This window comes from Plectropomus leopardus, chromosome 20, assembly GCF_026936395.1.
Source record: "Plectropomus leopardus strain MGB_pleo_1.0 chromosome 20, ASM2693639v1, whole genome shotgun sequence".
NCBI lineage: Eukaryota > Metazoa > Chordata > Actinopteri > Perciformes > Serranidae > Plectropomus > Plectropomus leopardus.
This window is the reverse complement of record NC_142195.1, coordinates 113,807-133,812: the sequence shown is the minus strand read 5'-3', so window position 1 is coordinate 133,812 and position 20,006 is coordinate 113,807. Positions and strand designations below refer to the sequence as shown.

Genomic DNA, 20,006 nt, shown 5'->3' with positions numbered 1-20,006 from the left:
ACCAAATGTGGGATGCACCTACAGAGACAGAATGATGAGAAACAACAGACAGAGGTACCTCCTTGCCTGCTCATTTAATCTAATGCCATCTGGGCAATGATATTGTTCCCTCTATTGACTAAAAACTGAGCAAAGTTTCCATGTGTTCAACAAGCCATTATGTTTTGTACCAGGTAGTGCACAAGAACCTTATCCTTTCAACCTCCTTTTTTCCAGTATATTTATTGAGAAAAATGTGGTACAAGACAATGACATACAGTGATACACTTTCTTTTTTTTCCTTTTTCTCCCTGAGAAACAAAATAATAAAGACATTTTAAAAAATAAAATAAAATTTAAGCTTCAAGCAGGGGCCTCAACGGGCCCTTGCACCCCCACGCAAGTCGGGATACTGGTGCGACTGTCCCGATCTTTAATTTTTAGTGAAAGTCGGAAAATGCATGCAGAGAATTTGGACCACTGAGTGAGATATTTCAAGGTGTAGTATTATCCTATGACCACTCGGTGGCGCTGGGGAACACAAAATCTAAGTCATCCTGGTCTACATCATCTGTGGACCGAAGTATGTTAATTCCATGTAATTCAAAGGATAATTGTCTTACAAGGTATACTTCCTGTTGCCAGTAGGTGGTGCATGGAGTATCATGGTTAACTGGCACGTTGATGTGTTCAGGGCTGCAACCTGATCACAACCGTAGCAAATTTGTGGCTAATCAGAAATGCAAACTGAAGTTAGAGCAGCTTCCTGTTTGGTGGCGAATACTGCATTGCCACGGCAACAGCGTTCATTAAAAACATATGATCTTCACAAGGAGGCATCATGGAGGTCTTAAAGCAGCTTTTGTTACCAAGTTTGAGCTGAATGTGGTCAACCTGTGAGGGGATGCACATAAAAATATAAATAAAGACTTCTTGTTTCCAGTAGGTGGCAGTATGCTGATAAGTGAAATGAGCCATGCAGATGTGATGAGGTTGGGATTCACATCAAGCATGATAAGATTGGGGCAGATTAGACAGTGTCTGAATGAGTTACTATAACTTCCTGTTTCATGGCAATGCATGGAATTTGAAAACCTAGACACGTCCACATGGTATGAAAAAAACTCAGAAAGTGAATAACTTCACTTCACTTCACAAAGTCGGAACAAGCAGGCAGAGAGTTTTGATCCGTCAGATAGATATTTCATCTGGGGTAATACTTCCTGTGGCCACTAGATTGCAGTAGAGATCACATAGAATGTAAATCATCTTGGTCTACATAATTTGTAGACCATGGTAATGTGATGAAAATCAAAGTATAGTTGTGTTAAGAGGCTTATTTTCTTTTTACAGTTGGTGGCGCTGTGATCATTTTTTTTTTTTTTTTTTTTACCTGTCCTGTTCGGCAGCTTAGGCATGCAGTATGAGAGGTCTGGATGCCTTGAGGTGCCATAACAGAATTGCTCTGCAAAGGATAAGTCTGACATACTTCTTCCTGTTGCAGTCTGCACTGAGATTTATTGGCAAGGCTACCGGACAGTACAACGTTAGAGTGGATAGGAAGAGAGAAAAGAGAGAGGTTGGGGGACACAGAGGGGAGGGGAAGACACAAGAGACAACAAAAACAACAGCAACAATAACAACAACAACGACAATGAAAATGATGACAACAATGCTAACTACAATAATGACAGCTGCAAGTATTTACTTTTTTTTAATTTTTTTTTTTTATTGTGCAGTATGACATTACAGTGACAATACAGGACAGACAGAAAACAGGTGTGAACAACAAACAACAACAGATTTTGTGTGTGTGTGTGTGTGTGTGTGTGTGTGTGTGATTTGAGAGTAAGAAAGACAGTAATATATAATATAATAGTAGTAATAAATATTATAATCGTCAGACATAGAGATGGAGATGAGTATACAGATGGAAAAAATAAATACATAAACAAAATAACATAAGTAACAACAACAATAATAATGATAATAATAATAATAATAATAATAATAATAATAGTAATAACAATAATAATAATAATAATAATAATGAGGGTGGAAGAGAAGGGAGGAAAGGGGGGTCTTTATCGTCATGTCCCTACCCACCCACATGACCAGCCTGCATTTAACACCCCGGACCCCAACCCAGCGTGCCCCGGACCGTATGTGGCACAACACCTTACCCTATGTCTAGATGTATATGTAGTCTTTATCATTATTTCATTTTTTTAATCCATTGTATTTATTTATCTATTTTATTTATTTATTTGTATATTAATATATATATATATATATATATATATATATATATATAAATATATTTTTTTTAATTTTTTTTTAATTGAGATAATGAGATAGTCTTTTAAGTGGTATGTGGTGCATTAAAACCGAGGAGATGGGTTGTTATGAACTGACATTGTGTCCCCTTTCCTCTACCTAAACTAGTGTGTTGTGCATTAAAAAGGTGATGTGCCACCTGAAAACAGTCCAGGGTGGGGATTTTGGGTGGGGTGGGGTGGATGGGGACCACAGGCCGTGGCCCAGCAAACGTGACCCAGCAGGGACCAGAGTGGTAATTAGTAAGTATAAATAAATAAATATATATATATGTAAGTATAGTAAGTAAGTATATAAGTATATAAATATTAATAAATGTTAATCATGTTAATCATAATAGTTATAGTAATAATGATGGTTGTATCAATTACCCCCCCACCCTAAATAAATAAATAAATAAATAGATAAATAAACAAACAAATATATAAATAGTGATCACAATGAATGGGAGTGAAGGTTACAGAAGCTGTAGTAATTGATGTAATAATAGCTTGTTGTAGGTGATGATTGTAAGAAAGTGATGAATGGTTGCCAAATAGTGTCATGATTATTGTCGGAGGAGTTTGTATTTTGTAAGGAGATATAACAATTTGTAGATATGTGTCCAGTGGTTATTGGTTGTCAGGCAGAAGAAGAAAGATAAAAATAAATAAATATATGAATCGGTGGTAATTACTAAGGATGGGAATGAAGGTGTCAGAGATCTGGGGCGGATGATGTGACTGGTTTGTGGCAGGTTATGATTGTAAAAAAGTGATGAATGATAGCCAGGTAGGGTTATGATTATTGTCAGAGGAGTTTGTACTTTCTAAAGAGATGTAGTCTGTGAGCAGGTTTTTCCAGTGTGTGATGTGTATGGAGTTCCGAGACTTCCAGTTCATGAGGATAGTTTTCTTGGCGACAGTCAGCGCCACTAGAAGTAAACGGATGTGTGTGTTGTCAAGTTTTAATGTGGATACGTCTCCTAATAAACAGAGGGAAGGGGAAAGTGGGATGTGGCAGCCCATAATCTGGGATAAAATTTCTGTGATGTTTCTCCAGAAGCGGTGAACAGGTGTGCAGTGCCAGGTTGCATGAATGTAGGTGTCAGTGCATTTTAGTGAGCAGTGTGCATTTTAGTGAGCAGTGCTGCAAGTATTTACAACAGTATTAATGGTGGAAGCAGGCAGGAAATGAGTAAAAAAAAATTTAAAAATAAAAAATAAAAAAATAAACAAACATGTGTGTGATTGTATAACAGTTGTGTGCTGTGTGTGTGTGTGTGTGTGTGTGTGTGTGTGTGTGAGGGTTTGTCATTGGATGTGGTTTGTAGTTGACGGGGGGGCGTAACAACACCCCCCAAACTCCCAAGGGCAAGCAGGCCAAGACCCAAGCCACCAGAGCACCCAACAGCCCCCCAAAACACGACAGACCCAACACCACGTGCCCCAGAGACAGCCACGCGCCCCACCCAAGGGGGAACACAGAGGCAACACACCCCCGGCCGGGGGGAAGCCCACAGAGCGACAAGGGACAGGAGGCCCCCCGGCCCAGCCCAAGGCCACAAACCCCGGCACGATCTGAGCCCACAGCCACAGGGCCCCACCAACCCCCGGCCCCAACGGGGCGGGCCACGGCCCAATATGACAACCCAGCCCGCCGCCCCCGGGCCAACCCATATACCCCATGGGGAAGCCCCCCCACCCCCACCCCAGACAGGGGCAAAACCCCAGGGAGACCCGGGAGAGCAGGCCCCCAGCCCAGCCAGAAGCCAAACCCTCCACAGGCGCAGACAGTGTCCAGACCATCCCAGAGCTACCCAAACCCCCGGCAGGGCAACCGCCGCACAGCAGCAGGGCCCAAGCAACCACCCAGCCCAGTCCCACACAGAGAGGCCAACCACCATGCCAGAATCACCGGCGACACCCCCGCAGCAGCACTGACACCACTCCCCCAGACCACAGACCCCCCTGTCCAGCCCTGCAGGGCCAGGGACAGAGGCCGTGGGAGACCCCACCCTGCCCCCGCCGACCCCTGTCGAACATGGATGCAGGGTGTATGCATGTGAAGGTGTGTGTATTTAGATATTTGTTATGAGATGTGTGTGTGACTACGGTGCAATTTAAAATTGGGGGGAATGGCGAGGGCATGGGCGCCCCACTGCTGGCAGACGGCGGAGTCTCCCAAAATGCCCCACCCGGCCCCCCATGCCCTGTCTCCTGTGTGTCTCCTGTGCAATTAAAATTAAGGGCGGTGCAATGACCAGAGCAGGGAGGAGGGCCAGGCCGCCATAATGCAACCCCACCCCCACCCACTGGCTCCGCCCTCAAGGCCCTAGTGTCTTATGAGGTGGGATGTAATGGGATGGGGTCGACAAGGAGGTAAAGTGGGGCTGTCCTCATGTGGCCAGCTTCCTGACTGGCCCTGAAACTTACCCCCATCACTGTCCCCACCTGGCCAACAGGGAGTCAGGCCTACCGGCCCAGGGGCCGCACCCAAACACCCAAGGGAGCCACCAGAGGACCCGAGACGGAGGCCCACGCCCCAATGCGGGAGCAGGCCAGGAGGACACCGACCCCCCGTGCACCACCCCCAGACACCCAACATGCCCCCCCACCCCCAGCACCATCCCTCGGAGCACCCGGGGGCACGCCTGTCCCGAGACGCCAAAGCAGGCACCGACCCGCCCCAGTACTGGCCAGCGCAGGCACGGCCCCCCCCGCATGCGCACGACCCCCACGCCGGGGGACAGCACGGGCCCCAGGCCACCAGGCCCCAAAGCCTCAGACCCACCCGCACCAGCGAGGCAGCCCAGGCAGGGCCCAATGGCCACCAACCCCCAACCCCCAGAGCACCCCCCCCCACACCGAGGAGGCAGAGGCCCCGCTTTGGATTTCCAATTCGTGAGGATAGTTTTCTTGGCAATGCTTAGAGCTGCAAGGAGCATGTAGGATTTTTTAGTGTCCATATTGATGTTAGTGAGATCACCTAGCAAACAAAGTGAGGGGGAGGCAGGGATGGGGTGTCCTAGACATGTCAATAGGTCTTCACAAATCTTTTGCCAAAATATGTTGACCGGTGTACAAAGCCAAACAGCATGCATATACGTATCTAATGGGCCACCCGTGCAGTTCAAACAGACGTTTCTATGTGTAAGGCCCATCTTGAACATCCTTTGTCCTGTGTAGTGTGTTCTGTGAAGAACCTTGTACTGTATGAGTTGTAAGTTGGCGCTTTGGGTCATTTTGAAGGTATTTGAACAAATTTGCATCCAAAAATTTGGGTCTGTGTTGATGGATAAATCTTTCTCCCATTTGGAGATTGGTAGAGAGAGAGAGGTAGAGAGACTGTTAGATCTGTTTTAAATAATAATAAATTAATTTTGGAAAGTAATTTTGGAGGTGAGAGCTTTAGAAAATCTGTTATTATTGGTGGCAGCTCTAAGTTCAATTGGCTAAGGTTAAACCTTGCCTGAATTATGGATTTAAGTTGACGATATTCCAGAAATTTGTTCTTAATACCATACAGTGCTACCAGCTCATTAAATGGAATGAAGTTACTGCCATGGAGGATATGCTCCAGATGTCTTATCCCTTTATCGTACCATGTTGTGAAGTTTATTGTTTTTTTATTTCGCAGGATATCAGGATTGTTCCAGGTGGGCGTATGTCTGCATGGCATGGATGAAGACCTATTTATTTTAAGAAATTCCCACCAGGCTGTCAGAGAAGTGCTAATATTAATGCTCTTAAAGCAGCTATGTCTTTTGATAATGGGACTGATAAATGGCAGGTCAGCGATTTGGGTTTCTTTACAAAATGTCTGTTCAATATCTAACCATGCTTGATCTAGTGGACTTTTTGTAATCCATTTTAAGATATATTGTAGTCTATTGGCAAGGTAGTAATTATAAAAATCTGGTAGCTCCAAACCACCGTGATCTTTAGCCTTTTGAAGAGTTTTTAAACTTATACGTGGTGGTTTAGTTTTCCATAGAAATTTGGAAATGCTCGAGTCTAATGATTTGAACCAAGTGAGGGCGGGGTGAGATGGAACCATTGAGAAGATATAATTTATTTTCGGCAGGACCATCATTTTAACTGTTGCCTCTATCCTCTATTGTTTTAAGTAGGGGAATGTGATTTAGCCGTGTCAGGTCAGACAGCCTAGCGGAAATGTTGATACCTAAGTATCTAATGTTTCCCGATTGTAGTGGGGCGGTTGACCCACTCTTGATGTTAGAGTTTATAGGTAGGACTGTTGATTTGTTCCAATTAATAGAGTAGTCTGAAATAGAGGAGAATTTGTCTATAAGTGCTGTTGTCTCAGAGAGAGAAGCTTGTGCATTTTGAAGGAAAAGTAGTACATCATCAGCATAAAGGCTTATCTTATGGTTCACATTTGCTGTTCGAATCCCTTTGATATTATTATTTTGCCGAATTGCAGCTGTGAGTGGTTCGATAAATATGGCAAAAAGGGATGGAGAGAGTGGGCAACCCTGCCTGGTGCCCCTTTGGAGATTGAAGCTTGGAGAAGTTTGATCATTTGTTCTGACACAAGCACTGGGTGAACTTTATAATATTTTGATCCAGAATAGAAAGTTGTCTCCGAACCCAAATTTTTGTAATGCAGCGAAGAGAAATTTCCAATTCACCCGGTCAAAAGCTTTTTCAGCATCGTGAGACTATTATGGCTACCTTATTCTGAATATTACAGTAGTCTATTAAACTGATTAGTCTGGGTGTGTTATTTGTAGAGTGTCTGCCCTTGATAAATCCAGTTTGGTCAGGATGTATTATGTGAGGTGTTATTTTTTCAATTCTTCTATCCAGCGCTTTGCAAATGATTTTTAAATCTGCATTTATAAGTGATACAGGACGATAGCTAGATGGGAGTAATGGGTCTTTATCTGGTTTAAGGAGGAGGCTAATGTTTGCACGGTTCATGTTGGGGAGTATAGAGTTTCCTTAATTTGGCCAACCATTCTGTTGAAAATTGGTGCGAACTTTGGCCAGAATTCTTTGTAGAATTCTGCTGAAAACCATCAGTCCTGGGGCTTTCTTGTTCGGCATATGCTGGAGGGCTTCATGAAGTTCCTCTATTGAAATAGGTGACTCCAAAGCCATGATCTGTTCATTATTTAATTTTGATAGTTCAACTGCACTTAAAAATGCATCTATGCTGGAGTTTGATGGATTCATTTGTGATGAATACAAGTTTTTGTAAAAATCCCTAAATGTGTTATTTATTTCTTCTGGGACACGGGTTGTTTTCCCAGCAGAGTTATTTATTGAGGAAATTGTTACTTTTTCTTTATTCTGTTTTAGTTGGTTTGCTAAGAGTCTACTGGATTTGTTGCTGTGTTCAAAGTTCTCCAAGCGTAATCTCTGCAGCTGAAATTGTGTTTTTCTGTCAAGTAATTTGTTTAGTTTCAGTTTTAATTTTCTCAATTCACTCAACAAATGTTTATCTTGGGAGGCAGCATGAGCTGTCTCCAAAGCTTTAATTTGCTGTTCTAATTCTATTTCAAGAGCGTTCTCCTTTTTTTTTGTATGCGGAGTAAGAAATTATTTTACCTCGCATGACTGCTTTTGCCGCCTCCCAAAGAACACAGGCAGAGATGTCAGGCAGGTTGTTTGTTTCAGAGAATATTGTCCACTCTTTTTTAAAGAATGTAATAAAGTCTGGGTCCTTAAGCAATGATGTATTAAATTTTCAATGTCTAGATGGTGGTGTGACTGTTTGCTTAGTCATTTCTGATCGTTTCTGATCATCATACTTAATTGACATGTTGATGTGTTCAGGGCTGCACCTCGATCACACCTGTAAAATTTGGGTCCAGTTGGTTGATGCAAAGTGAAGTTACAACAACTTCCTGTTACAAACCTATTAAATCACAAGCAGGCATCGTCAAGGTCTCAACGCTTTTTTTTACCAAGTTTGAGCTGAATTTGGTCAACCTGTAAGGATGTGCACATCAAATTAAAGCTGCAAGCAGTGGTGAACGGGCCCTCGCCCTCACAAATGTAATAACTTTTGATGTCCCAGGCCTTCTGAGAGGATGTTTAAATTTTGAAGTCAATCGGATGAAATCTGTTGGAGAGGATCGAATAATTGCAAAATACGCTAAGAGGCCTTTTTGTTGGTCTTGGGCTGTTAGACATGCCTCCCAAGTTTTGTAGCTCTAGGTGAAATGTACTGCAGGGGCTGCTTCGTTGAAATCTCAGGGGCGCTACAAAGCCATTTTGGCACATCAGTGCAAAAAAAATCATATCAAATATCACATTTTAGGACTTCTGGTATGTACTAAGTTTGGTGAGTTTTGGTGCACGCCTTAGCTCTAGAAGAGTGCTTCCAGTTTTATGGCGATTAATGCGTAACTTTGGCAACAGTGGGAAAAATCAAAGAGTAAAAAAGTGCAACTTCCTGCGACCAGTAGGTGGCGCTATGAGTAAGATTCAATTTTGCACTGCAGATGTCTTCAGGCCTGGACTCTTATCAAATCTGTGAAATTTTGTAAACATCTGACCATCTGGGGCGAAGTAACAACAGTTTTGGATGTCATGTCGAAACATCGAAATTGTCCACCCGACCGCAGGAACGCCTTTCAATGAAAACTCTCAATATTCATTTGCAAGCACCATCAACATCTTAAGGATTTTTTGAGACCATTTTGAGATCAATCAAGTCAACCTGCTAGGAACTGGACGTCTTAGTAAAAAAACTTTGTCTTTCCTGTGCCAATAGGTGGCGCTCTCATTATCGCTTAAAATTGTCATATAGATGTGTTCAGGGCAGGACTCTTACCAAACATGTGATGTTTGGTGCAGATTGGACCATTCACAGCAGAGTTACATACCACTTTACTGTTTACTTCCTGGTTCATGGCAGAACATGCAAATTAGATGCCTCATACAGATCACACGGTGTGATGAAAACTTATGATTTGAATAACTTTTGCTGTCAAAGGTCTTATGAATGTAGCCCTAACATTTGAAAACAATCTGATGAAAGCTCGATGACAAATTTGAAAAATTACAACCCTTGAAAATGGCCAAAAATACACCAAAATTACAATTTAAAATCAAAATGGCTGACTTCCTGTTGGTTTTACAATAAAGCCTCAGAGACTTTTTTGTAGGTATTGGGGTGTTGCACAGGCCTCCAAAGTTTCACAGCTCTAAGCTCAAATGTGCTGCGGGGGCTGCTTCGTTGAAAATCAGTAGGAGGCGCAAATGATACATTTCCTCCCACCCACGCATGAGACCATTAAAATATCACATTTTTCACCAGACCTGATAAGTCTGCAAAGTTTCATGACTTTTTGAATATGATATAGCCCTCAAAAAGGCAATTTGTTTGAGAGAATAATAAATAAATAAATAAATAAATAAATAAAAATAATTAAAGCTGCAAGCAGCGATGAATGGGCCCCACCCACCTCCGTGTACATTGGGGCTACACGCTAGATGCTGACTGATGTGGCCGTGTCTCTGAAAAAGTGCAACACTGGGCACAGCAGTGAATTAGCACTTCCTCCATGTAGTGCTAAGGCTGGAGATGACCTAAGTCACTTTAGCAGGTGTCTGTGTTTGTGTTGCGTGTGTGTGCATTGTGATCTGCCACTTACAACGCTGTTGTGGGCTAACTCACAGCAACAAACATGGGAAAAAATGACAGTATATTTTTCCTATTTCCTGATTATATTTTTCCTTTTTCCTGATGATCTAAATAAGTCCCTAAATGTGTCTGTTGTTGTTGCTTAAATGTAATGCTGCACAGAGGGTCTGGAAAATTGCTAAATACAATAAAGTCAGTTGGTTTGTAGTCCTCTCCTCCTGTACCCTGGAACCTGAGGTCATCTTGTTCATTTGCAAGTAGATGAGGCCATTGTATTTTAACATCTTGTTTAACATGTTGCTTACCTTACCATTAAGTAAGAGAGGACTTTGACCCTCTCTCTCTCTCTCTCTCTCTTTCTCTCTCTTTCTGTGTGTGTGTGTGTGTGTGTGTGTGTGGTAGAGCCAAACAATGGGTGAACAATGGAGTAAGAGCTCTATCTAGTGGACAGCTATAGAAGGTAACTATTTCTAAAAACTCCCAGCATCATTTCCTGCATTATATGGTCTGTGAACAGAGTTTTCCTATTAGTGCATTTGGGAAAAATATGAGCCGAGGCTGATTTGCTCCATTTTTTCCGTGAAAGGCTTGTATCAGGTGATAATATGGGTGTATTGAAAAATCAGTCGGGCTCTAGCAGAAATTGCAAAAATTGGCCAAAAAATGTAAATGTAAATAAAATTTAAATTCTGTTGTGTTTAGGTCATGGCTCCAAGAGGCTTTTTTGTAGGTCTTAAGCTTTTACACATGTTTTTCAAGTTTCGTAGCTCTAGGTTAAACGGTTTGTGGGGGCTGCTTCGCTGAATATTAGTGGGTGGCGCTACAGAGCATATTTTGGCACATCACAGCAAAAAAAATCATATCAAATAACACATCATAGGACTATTAATGTGTCTGCCATTTTTTCGTGAGTTTTTAAGCATTTTTAGCCCCTCATACACAACTTCCTGTTTTATGGCGAAGAACGCCACAGAACAGCAACAGCGTTCGATGAAATAAAAAACGGCAAGCAACTTAACATCACCATCTTTAGGAGACACTGGTGTCCAGATTTAAAGTCGATCAGCTGAAATCTGTAGCACAAGTGTTTCACCAAAGAGACACTAAAATTACTAAAAATGTGAAAATTCAAATTAAAATGGCGCACTTCCTGTTCGGTTTAGGGCATGGCTCCAAGAGGCTTTTTTTATAGGTCATGGGCTTTTGAACATGATTCTCAAGTTTCGTAGCTCTAGGTTAAACGGTCTGCAGGAGCTGCTTCAAAGAAATTTTCAAGAGGGTGCACAAGAACCATTTTTGCACATGAATACAAAAAAATCATATCAGATATCACAACTTAGGATTTTTGATGTCTGTGCCACTTTTGCTGAGTATTGGTGCACGACTTGGCCCTCAAAAAGTGCTTCCTGTTTTATGGCGAATAGTGCGTAACTATAGCGACAGCGTGTGATCAAAACTCAAAAGTATTTTTTCTGTGCATCATGAAAGTCTTTGCAGTATTATGAGCACATTTGAGGTTTCTCGGATGTATCTGCTACAGGAGACACATTAAAGTGTAAAAAAACTAACTTCCTGTTACTACTTGGTGGCGCTATGACTGTGATTCAAAATTGTGCTGCAGATGTGCTCAGGCCTGGACTGTCATCAAATGTGTGAAATTTTGTTGTCATGGATACACCGTTCAACAAAAACTGACAATATTCATTTTCCATCATCACCAACATCTTCATGATTTTTTGACACAATTTTGAGATCAGTCAAGTCAACCTGCTAGGAGCTGGACCTCTGAGTGTAAAACGGGACTCTTATCAAGCATGTGAAGTTTGGGGCATTTTAGATCATGTACAATAGTTTTAGTCTAGTTTTTTGGCCCCATCACTTCCACACCGTTACACAAAAGTGAAAAGTGGTCTCAAATTAGGGTCGCCCACATCTGAAGGTGGGATTTCCAAATTTTGAAGTCAATCCGTTGAAATCTGTAGGACTTTTGTTTCAAATTCCATCACCATGAAATCACAAAAAATAACATTTCAGTACAAAATGGCAGACTTCCTGTTGGGTTTAGAGTATGGCTCCAACTGACTTTTTTTGTCCGTCCTGACATGTTCTATGTACCTCTAAATTTTCATCCCTCTACATGAAATGGTTTGTCGGGGCTGGCATTTAGGGGGCGCTGCTGAGCTCATTTTTTGACACCTATACACGACACCTATAAAATATAAAAAATTTCACCAGTCCCCATAAGCGTGCCAAGTTTTATGAGTTTTCGAGTATGATAAAGCCCTCAAAAAAGCGATCAATTTGAGGAAATAATAATAATAATAATATTAATAATAAAAAACTGACCAATTACAATAGGGTCCTCGCACCGTTTGGTGCTTGGGTCCTAATAATAAAAAATGGACCAATTACTAATAATAATCCCTACTGTTTCAATAGGGTCCTCACACCCTTCAGTGTTCGCGCCCTAATAATAATCCCTACAGTTTCAATATGGTCCTCGCACCCTTCGTTGCTCGGGCCCTAATAATAATCCCTACAGTTTCAACAGGGTCCTCACACCGTTCGGTGCTCAGGCCCTAATAATAATAATAATAATTAAAACTGCAAGCAGCGATGAACAGGCCCTCGCACCACCACATGTGTAGGGGTTCCTTACAGAACTCCATCTGACACAGCCGCTTATCTCTGTGAAAGTTAGATAATGCACGCAGAGTTTTCTAACTGGAGTGAGAAATGTCACATAGCATAGTATTTCCAGTGGCCACTAGGTAGCAGTGGAGGTGACATAATTTCCATGTCATCTTGGTGAACATCATTTATAGAATAAACCATGTAAAGTTCATGTAAATCAAAGATAATTGTTTTACAAGGTATACTTCCTGTTGCCAGTAGGTGGCTCATTAGGTATCATGGTTAACTTACATGTTGATGTGTTCAGGGATGCCACCTGATCACACCCATAAAATTAGGGGAAAATCAGTTGATACAAAGTAAAGTTACATTAGCTTCCTGTTTGGTGGCAAAAACAGCATTGCCAAGGCAACAGCATTCATTGAAAACATGTGATCTTCACAAGGAGGCGTCATGAAGGTCTTAAAGCAGCTTTTGTTACCAAGTTTGAGCTGAATGCAGTAAACCTGTAAGGGGATGCACCTAAAAATATAAATCATGTAACTTCCTTTTTCCAGTAGGTTGCAGTATGCCAATAAGTAAACTGGGCAATGCAGATATGTTCAGGTCAGGACTCTCATCAAGCATGAGAGTCCTGTCCTGGAGTCCTGTCTGGCTGAATTACAACGACTTACTGTGTCATGGCGAAGCACTGAATTTAAAAACCTAGCGATGCCCGCACCGAAAAATATAAATCATATCTATATAGATATAGATTTATATAGATCTTTAAGATATCTTAAAATATAAATATCTTAAGTTTAAATAATTAAGTTGACCTACAGTGTGCATGTAAAGAAATCCAGTCCAGTGTGCGTTAATGTAACGCATAAAACCTGATTTAGCATAACAATAATGTAATGTTTTCAGACTCTGGGGCTGGATTAGGGCAGAGGGGAAGAAACTGTTCTCAAGTCTTGAGGTTTTGGTCCTGATGGACCTCAGCCTCTTGCCAGAGGGGAGGGTCTCAAAAAGTAGAAGTGTACAGGTCATGGAAAGATGGCAGGTGGCAGCCAATCACCCTCTGCAGCACGGATAATACATACCACACTATGATGGAGGAGGTGAGGATGGACTCAATGATGGTGGTGTAGAAGTGCACCATCATTGTCTCTGGTAGGTTGAATTTCTTCAGCTGCTACAGGAAGTACATCCTCTGCTGGGCTTTCTTGATAAAGGAGCTGATGTTCAGCTCCCACTTGAGGTCCTGGGTGATGATGGTCCCCAGGAGGTGAAAAGACTCCTCAGTGGAAACTGGGGAGTCACAGAGGGTCATGGAGGCAGGGGCAGCAGCGATCCTTCTGAAATCCACTACCATCTCCACTGTCTTCAGAGCATTGAGCTCTAAGTTGTTCTCACTGCACCAGGTCACCAGATGGTTAACCTCCCTACTGTCGGCAGACTCATCCGCACCAGAGATGAGTCCAGTGAGGATGGTGTCTTCCGTAAACTTGAGTAGCTTGATGGACTGATGACTTGAGGTGCAGCTGTTTGTGTACAGGGAGAAGAGGAGAGGAAAAAGAACACAGCCTTGAGGGGAGCCGGTGCTGATGGTTTTGCTGTCAGAAACATGCTTCCCCTGCTTCACCTGCTGCTTCCTGGCAGACAGGAAGTCTGTGATCCACCTGCAGGTGGAGTCAGGCACATTCAGCTTGAAGAACTTGTCCTGTAGCAGATCTGGAATAACTGTATTAAAAGCAGAGTTGAAATTCACAAACAGGATCCTGGCGTAGGTTCCTGCTGAGTCCAGATGCTCGAGGATGAAGTGGAGAGCCAGGTTGACAGCGTTGCCTACAAACCTGTTAGCTCAATAGGCGAACTGCAGGGGGTCCAGGAGAGGGTCTGTGATGTGTTTCAGGTGTGACAGTACCAGGTGCTGAAAGGACTTTATCACCACAGAGGTCAAGACGAAGGGTCTGCAGTCATTGAGTCCTGTGGTCCTTAGTTTTTTAGGGACAGGGATAATGGTGAAGGCCTTGAAGAAGGATGGCATGTGGCATGTCTTCAGCGAGATGTTAAAAATGTCTGTAAACAATGGAGAAAGCTGATAGGTGCAGTGCTTTAGGGTGGAGGAGGAAACAGAGCCCAGTCCAGCTGCTTTGCGGTGGTTCTGTCTCCTTATTAATATCTCTCTTCAGGACGGACAGAGGTGTTGCTGAGGTGAGGGGAAGGGGTAGCTGGGGTGGATGGTCGTGAAGAGTCCTGGGCTCCTGCTGTGATTGGGGCAGCACAGGTGATGAGTTGTGGAGTGGAGTCATCATGGGGGATGGTTCCAGGACTGTTCCATTATCTTTCAAATTGACAGTAAAACTCATTCAGGTCATTGGTGAGGCGTAAATTATTCACAGAGTGGGGGTTTTGGGCTTGGTGAGCTGTCTGAGGCCCTTCCAGACTGAGCAGCTGTGTTTTATCTTAAACTAAATATGCGAAAGATGCGGACAGGAAGACACAGCTCCTGACCTTCCAACTACCTCCTCCTACCAGTCATCATCAAACTGGAGACCCATCTCTTCCTCCCGAGCAGCCCTAGTTTTTCGGGTGGAATGATCGCTGAGGTCCAAAATGCGGTTATACAACACTGAAACAGTCCCTCTACTTGGTGTTTGAAATGAAAGTAAATCTTCCCACTGTTTTTGAAGGGGTAGATTAAGGAAAGCAAGAAAACATTTTGAAATTTAATTTTATTAATATAGTATTAATTTTATTTTCATTTTATTGTTGAGTCGAAAAAACAACATTAATCTTTCCATTCAAAGAGAGAGGCAAATTATTCCATCTCTGAAAGTCCAACTTTCGAAGGTAGGCTGGGTAGAAAAGCCCTCTCACCTCGTTGAAGGTTGCCAGAGCGCCCACCACCATAGCAGTGTGGTCGGGGAAGCCACACAAAGATCTGCTCATCTCCAATAGAAATTCTTTTAGCCTCTCTGGCATGTTGTAAAACATCCACACAGTCGCTGTAGTAATGGAACCTTGCGATGATCACTTCATGATGATCACATCATGGTCACTTGCATGGTCAGGGCTCCAGCTTTAACGCCCCCTTAACAGGACAGCAACTGTAACAGTGTCGGTGATCGTCTCAGTGACACCCACAAGCCTTATGTTATTGTGACGTGATCTGGACTCAAGATCCTCCCACTTGTTTTCCAGCTTGGATACGTGAGCCGCTAAACTTGATGCCTCAATTTCTCCCACAGTACTTTTCAGCGTGGTTTCAAATAGGGTTTTTACCGATTGAAGGTCAGCTCTGATAGCGGCCAAATCATCTCCCAACGCCACTCGGAGTTCGGTCCTGAAAATAGCTGCAATCTCCTGTCTCAACGACGCTAGCACTTCTAGCTTCAGTGCCTCCATGTCGGCAGTGCTGCCCTCTGCTGAAGGGATGGAGTCGCCCGGTGAACACGGAGCACCTGCGCTCGGTTTGCACACCAGGCCGCGTCTGCCTGGTTGTCTTACGAGACTCAGTGGGATATTTTTGCATGATGGCGCAGTCAAATAATGACAATGCGATAGAAAAACATATTTAGATAAAATTGCACTTAAAGAAATTCCAAATAAGTGCCAATGAATCACAATATTTACAGACGGGAGATTGTATAAAGGATTATAAAATCACCAATTGTTGATATTTGGATGTGCATGTGCCCATGCATGCATGTATGTGCATATAAGCACATGTGGCATATGATCATGTAATGTGTATAAGTATGTGGATCTAGTTGTTTGTGTTGTTTATGTACTCAGGTGCAGGTGTATCTATGTGCATGTGAAATTAAGTTTAGGTATACATGGATAGACATGTTTACATATGGTTTGCATGTTAGGTTCTTCTGTGTACATTATACAAGATGATTTAATTTAAGTTTAATTATTATATTTTAAACAAAATCAGTGTTACTACATGTATCCATATGTGTACACTTATTTTCCGTTTAGTCTGTCCACATGAACTAATAAAAAAAGTAATAATATTTACAGAAGTCCATCGGAATTTAAAAGAAGCATGTCCTACACCATTGTTGCGTCCTACACCATTGTTGCCCCCCACCCCCCACCCCCAACCCCCAAGTACAAGGACAAGTCGGTCTGGTTGTTCTCCCCTCCAAGTGTTTGTTTGAGCATATGAATGAGAATGTGTTATGTCAATGTATGCTGAAAACCAATTTGCCCACTGTGGCAAATAGCAAGTATCTATATTTTACCAGGGTTTTTTTTGTTTGTTTCATTTTAGCGTGTTACTATACATGCCATGTTCTGTAATTTAATGTGCGTGCATTAATGTCGTCCTTGCATTACTTGCAGCATATAGACCACCAGGAAGGTATTCCACAAAGGAGGTTCAACAAACTCTGAGTCTAACCCTGAACTCTGAGTGGATTTACACAGAGATGGGAAACTCTGAGTATTCAGTTCCAGAACAGTTGATCTGAATAAGTTCAATCAACTCTGACTATGTTCACCTTGACTTCAGCACATGCACGACCTATGTAAAAAGCCATCATCAATGGAGCCCCAATACCTCGATTGACCATGACAACTGCTGAGAAACACAAACCAAGCTACTTTACCCCAGTGGACCTAGAGGTCCTCATGCTGCCTACGGAGAATATGAGCCCATATTTAGAAAGAAAAGTAACACTGCTGCAGCAGCTAAAGAGAGAAAAGCGGCATGGGAGAAAATTGCTGCCTGTGTCATATGTGTCAATGCGTAAGTTTGAATGCATATGCCCGTTGACCAAACATTAACCAACATTTTATTAAAATCATAGCATACAGGTGAAAAAGTGGTGGATTGAATAGCCTACATTTTGATTTTCATTTAGGTGCAATCCCACAGGGGAAAAATGCCCTTTGAAGCAACTGAAAATGAAATATAGAAAAACATAAGTCAGAAAGATAAGACATATTTCACTCAGCCATGATTGTAGGCCGACCTCACTTTGGTTTTATTCATATACAACCTTAAACAAAGTAAATATTTATTCAGTGGCTGTTTCAGCATGTAGTCATTTAAACCCCCAACAGAATGCATTTTAACACATATATGTCCTCTCACCTAATATCCTGCAGTATCCAGTAAATTATCATTTAATATTAATATAAAGCACACACCGTCAACACGATATTAACTTTCTTCATGGGACTGAGAATTACTATGATGATTGTGTATTGGATTGTGGTGCAAATGTGGGGATGGTACTTTTATTTAGCTAACTGATATTTGGGGTCATTGATTTGTAAACTAAAATCCTGGCGTTGTGTATATAACAATTCAATTAAACTAATTACAAAGCAACATTTCATTTTCGGAGAATGTTATTAAGATGAATGATTGAGTGTAATGAAAAACTGTGCCATTATAACAAATATTCATCGGGGAATGAGAGCACATCCATCGAGGTCTGAAAATCCTCTTCCGACGTAAGATACTGCGTGATAATTGTGCTCCGATATCTATCGGATTGCAAAAATACGGACAATCTGTGTCAATTTTGCTTCAGGCGGAAGGAGACAGGTAGCAACTCGGTGTTTCTTCTAGAAAACCTGCCAGCGATGAGGTTTTGTTCACAGTCAGTTACCATGGTGACTGACTCCGAGTTTGACTTAACTGTCTTTGTAAAACGGATAACACCGTTTCCCTCATCGCAGGGTTAACATACTCATAGTTTTCACATAATTTACTTTCTGGCACACCCCAGCAAGTATCTGTATCTGTTCAGTCACAGCGGAACCACAGAGAAGCAGAAGTGAACAGAGTAACCCCAGTAACACCGTTCCACATTGTGCGTGACACCGGAAGCAAGTTTACCTTGGATTGCACAGTGTAAAAGAAGCCCGCAGCTTTGTCTAACAGGTAAACTAGCTCATATGAAAAGAAAGATGCTTAGGTAAATGCAAATAAAAACAATGTCTCGGAATGGCGGAAAAAATGCTAATGAATGCAATAATGATACTTAACTTACTTCTCGGAACATGTCCACTTTTTGCGTGTTGCTTTCTGGGAAGAGTTAACAAATCCTCTTGTGGCTTCTCCTGTAAGTCGGGCTGAGGGTGAATGCTGCTCCACAGCACGGACAGCATTTTCATTATTGCTCAGTTTTTAGTGCTGCGAGGACCTGCTCTCCTTTCCAACGTTAATACGGGGAAACTCCCTGCTTGGGGAATGAATTGAACAACAACGTTACTCTTGTAGAAATACTATGTAACTCAGTAATTACGGAATCAAGTACTCTCATCATGGTAGTTAGCTAACGTTAGCTACAACGCTAGGTTACTTGGACAATCCTTTGAACTTGCTTGCTGACAGGTTAGCTTCCGTCAGCTAACTTCGCTATGTGAACTAAGTAAGCCAGGGAAGTGGCGATAAAGAAACGCCCTGCAACTCACTGGTTGGTGGATATGCTTTACATGTTTAAATATAAATTTATTTGCTAAGCAGATGCTGTTAATGTATTGTTAGGGTGTTGTTTTATCAATAGCAGCTGTATGCTATGAAATTGTAATAACCTTAGGGTAACGTTGCTTAGCTAACGCCTGCAACAGAAGTTGCTAACTAGCCACGTAGCTAACCAAGACTGCATGTACAAGCAGATACAATTGCTTCTAAAAAATAATGACATGACATGGTTGAGAGCGGTTTCCTACAGAAATTTGTCATTATTTTTCACAAAACCACAAGTCATTGTATGTGATTTTAGCCTACAAACCTTTGAAGTATTCTCTGTGGGTACATTTTTGTGTTGTACAAGTATTACACATTGGTCAGTGTGATAACTTAATGAGACCGTAAGAGACATTTCTAAAACAATGCAGCATATCACAAAATAGAAAAAAACTTTGACATTTGTAGATCAATTATCAGCAGATGTTTGGCAATATGACTAATAATTGATTTAAATGACTAATTAATTTCAACTGTGTTTCATCTATTTCTGTGGTCGACAAATGCACTAATAATGACTTAATATTGTTCATTTTTATGTTATGGTAGTGTTTTTTTTGTGTTACTTTCTATGATTAAAAGTTGTACAAGTAATTTCAATCATGTAACATGTAATGATAGTACTTTGAGTTACCACTTACAACAGTTGCAAAATATGTATTCACTGAAGTAGTAAATACATTTTTGTAATATACAGGAATTTATCTATATTATAACTTTCACGGTAAATTGTTGGTTACATAACACATTTACAAATATATAGACAAGTATGAAGTTATGGAATGTTACATTCAATTATCACCTCACTCTGTTTTGTTTAAGCTCCTTCAGAATTAATTAATCATCAGGAAATAAATCAATAACAACTCAATCAAAGCAGAACTCTAATGCATTCATCAAAGTCAAGTCATTCTAGTACTTTGTTGTTGTTGTTGTTGCTTTTTTGTATGATTGAATATCTCTGGGTTTTTCACTT

At 41.7% G+C, this 20,006-nt stretch overlaps 1 protein-coding gene across 2 annotated transcripts in view; it reads left to right on the top strand.

Moving 5' to 3' along the window:
• Nucleotides 1-18,304: 18,304 nt before the first annotated feature.
• Nucleotides 18,305-20,006, top strand: part of fbxw2 (F-box and WD repeat domain containing 2) — a 37,582-nt gene continuing 35,880 nt past the window's right edge. Inside the window, exon 1 of one of the 2 annotated variants that reach the window (XM_088070906.1) lies at nt 18,305-18,442. The gene's annotated coding sequence lies outside the window, so the exon portion shown is untranslated. Of the gene's footprint in view, nt 18,443-18,640; nt 18,978-20,006 lie in introns of those variants that run through there. The other variant, XM_088070905.1, reaches the window with a different exon arrangement.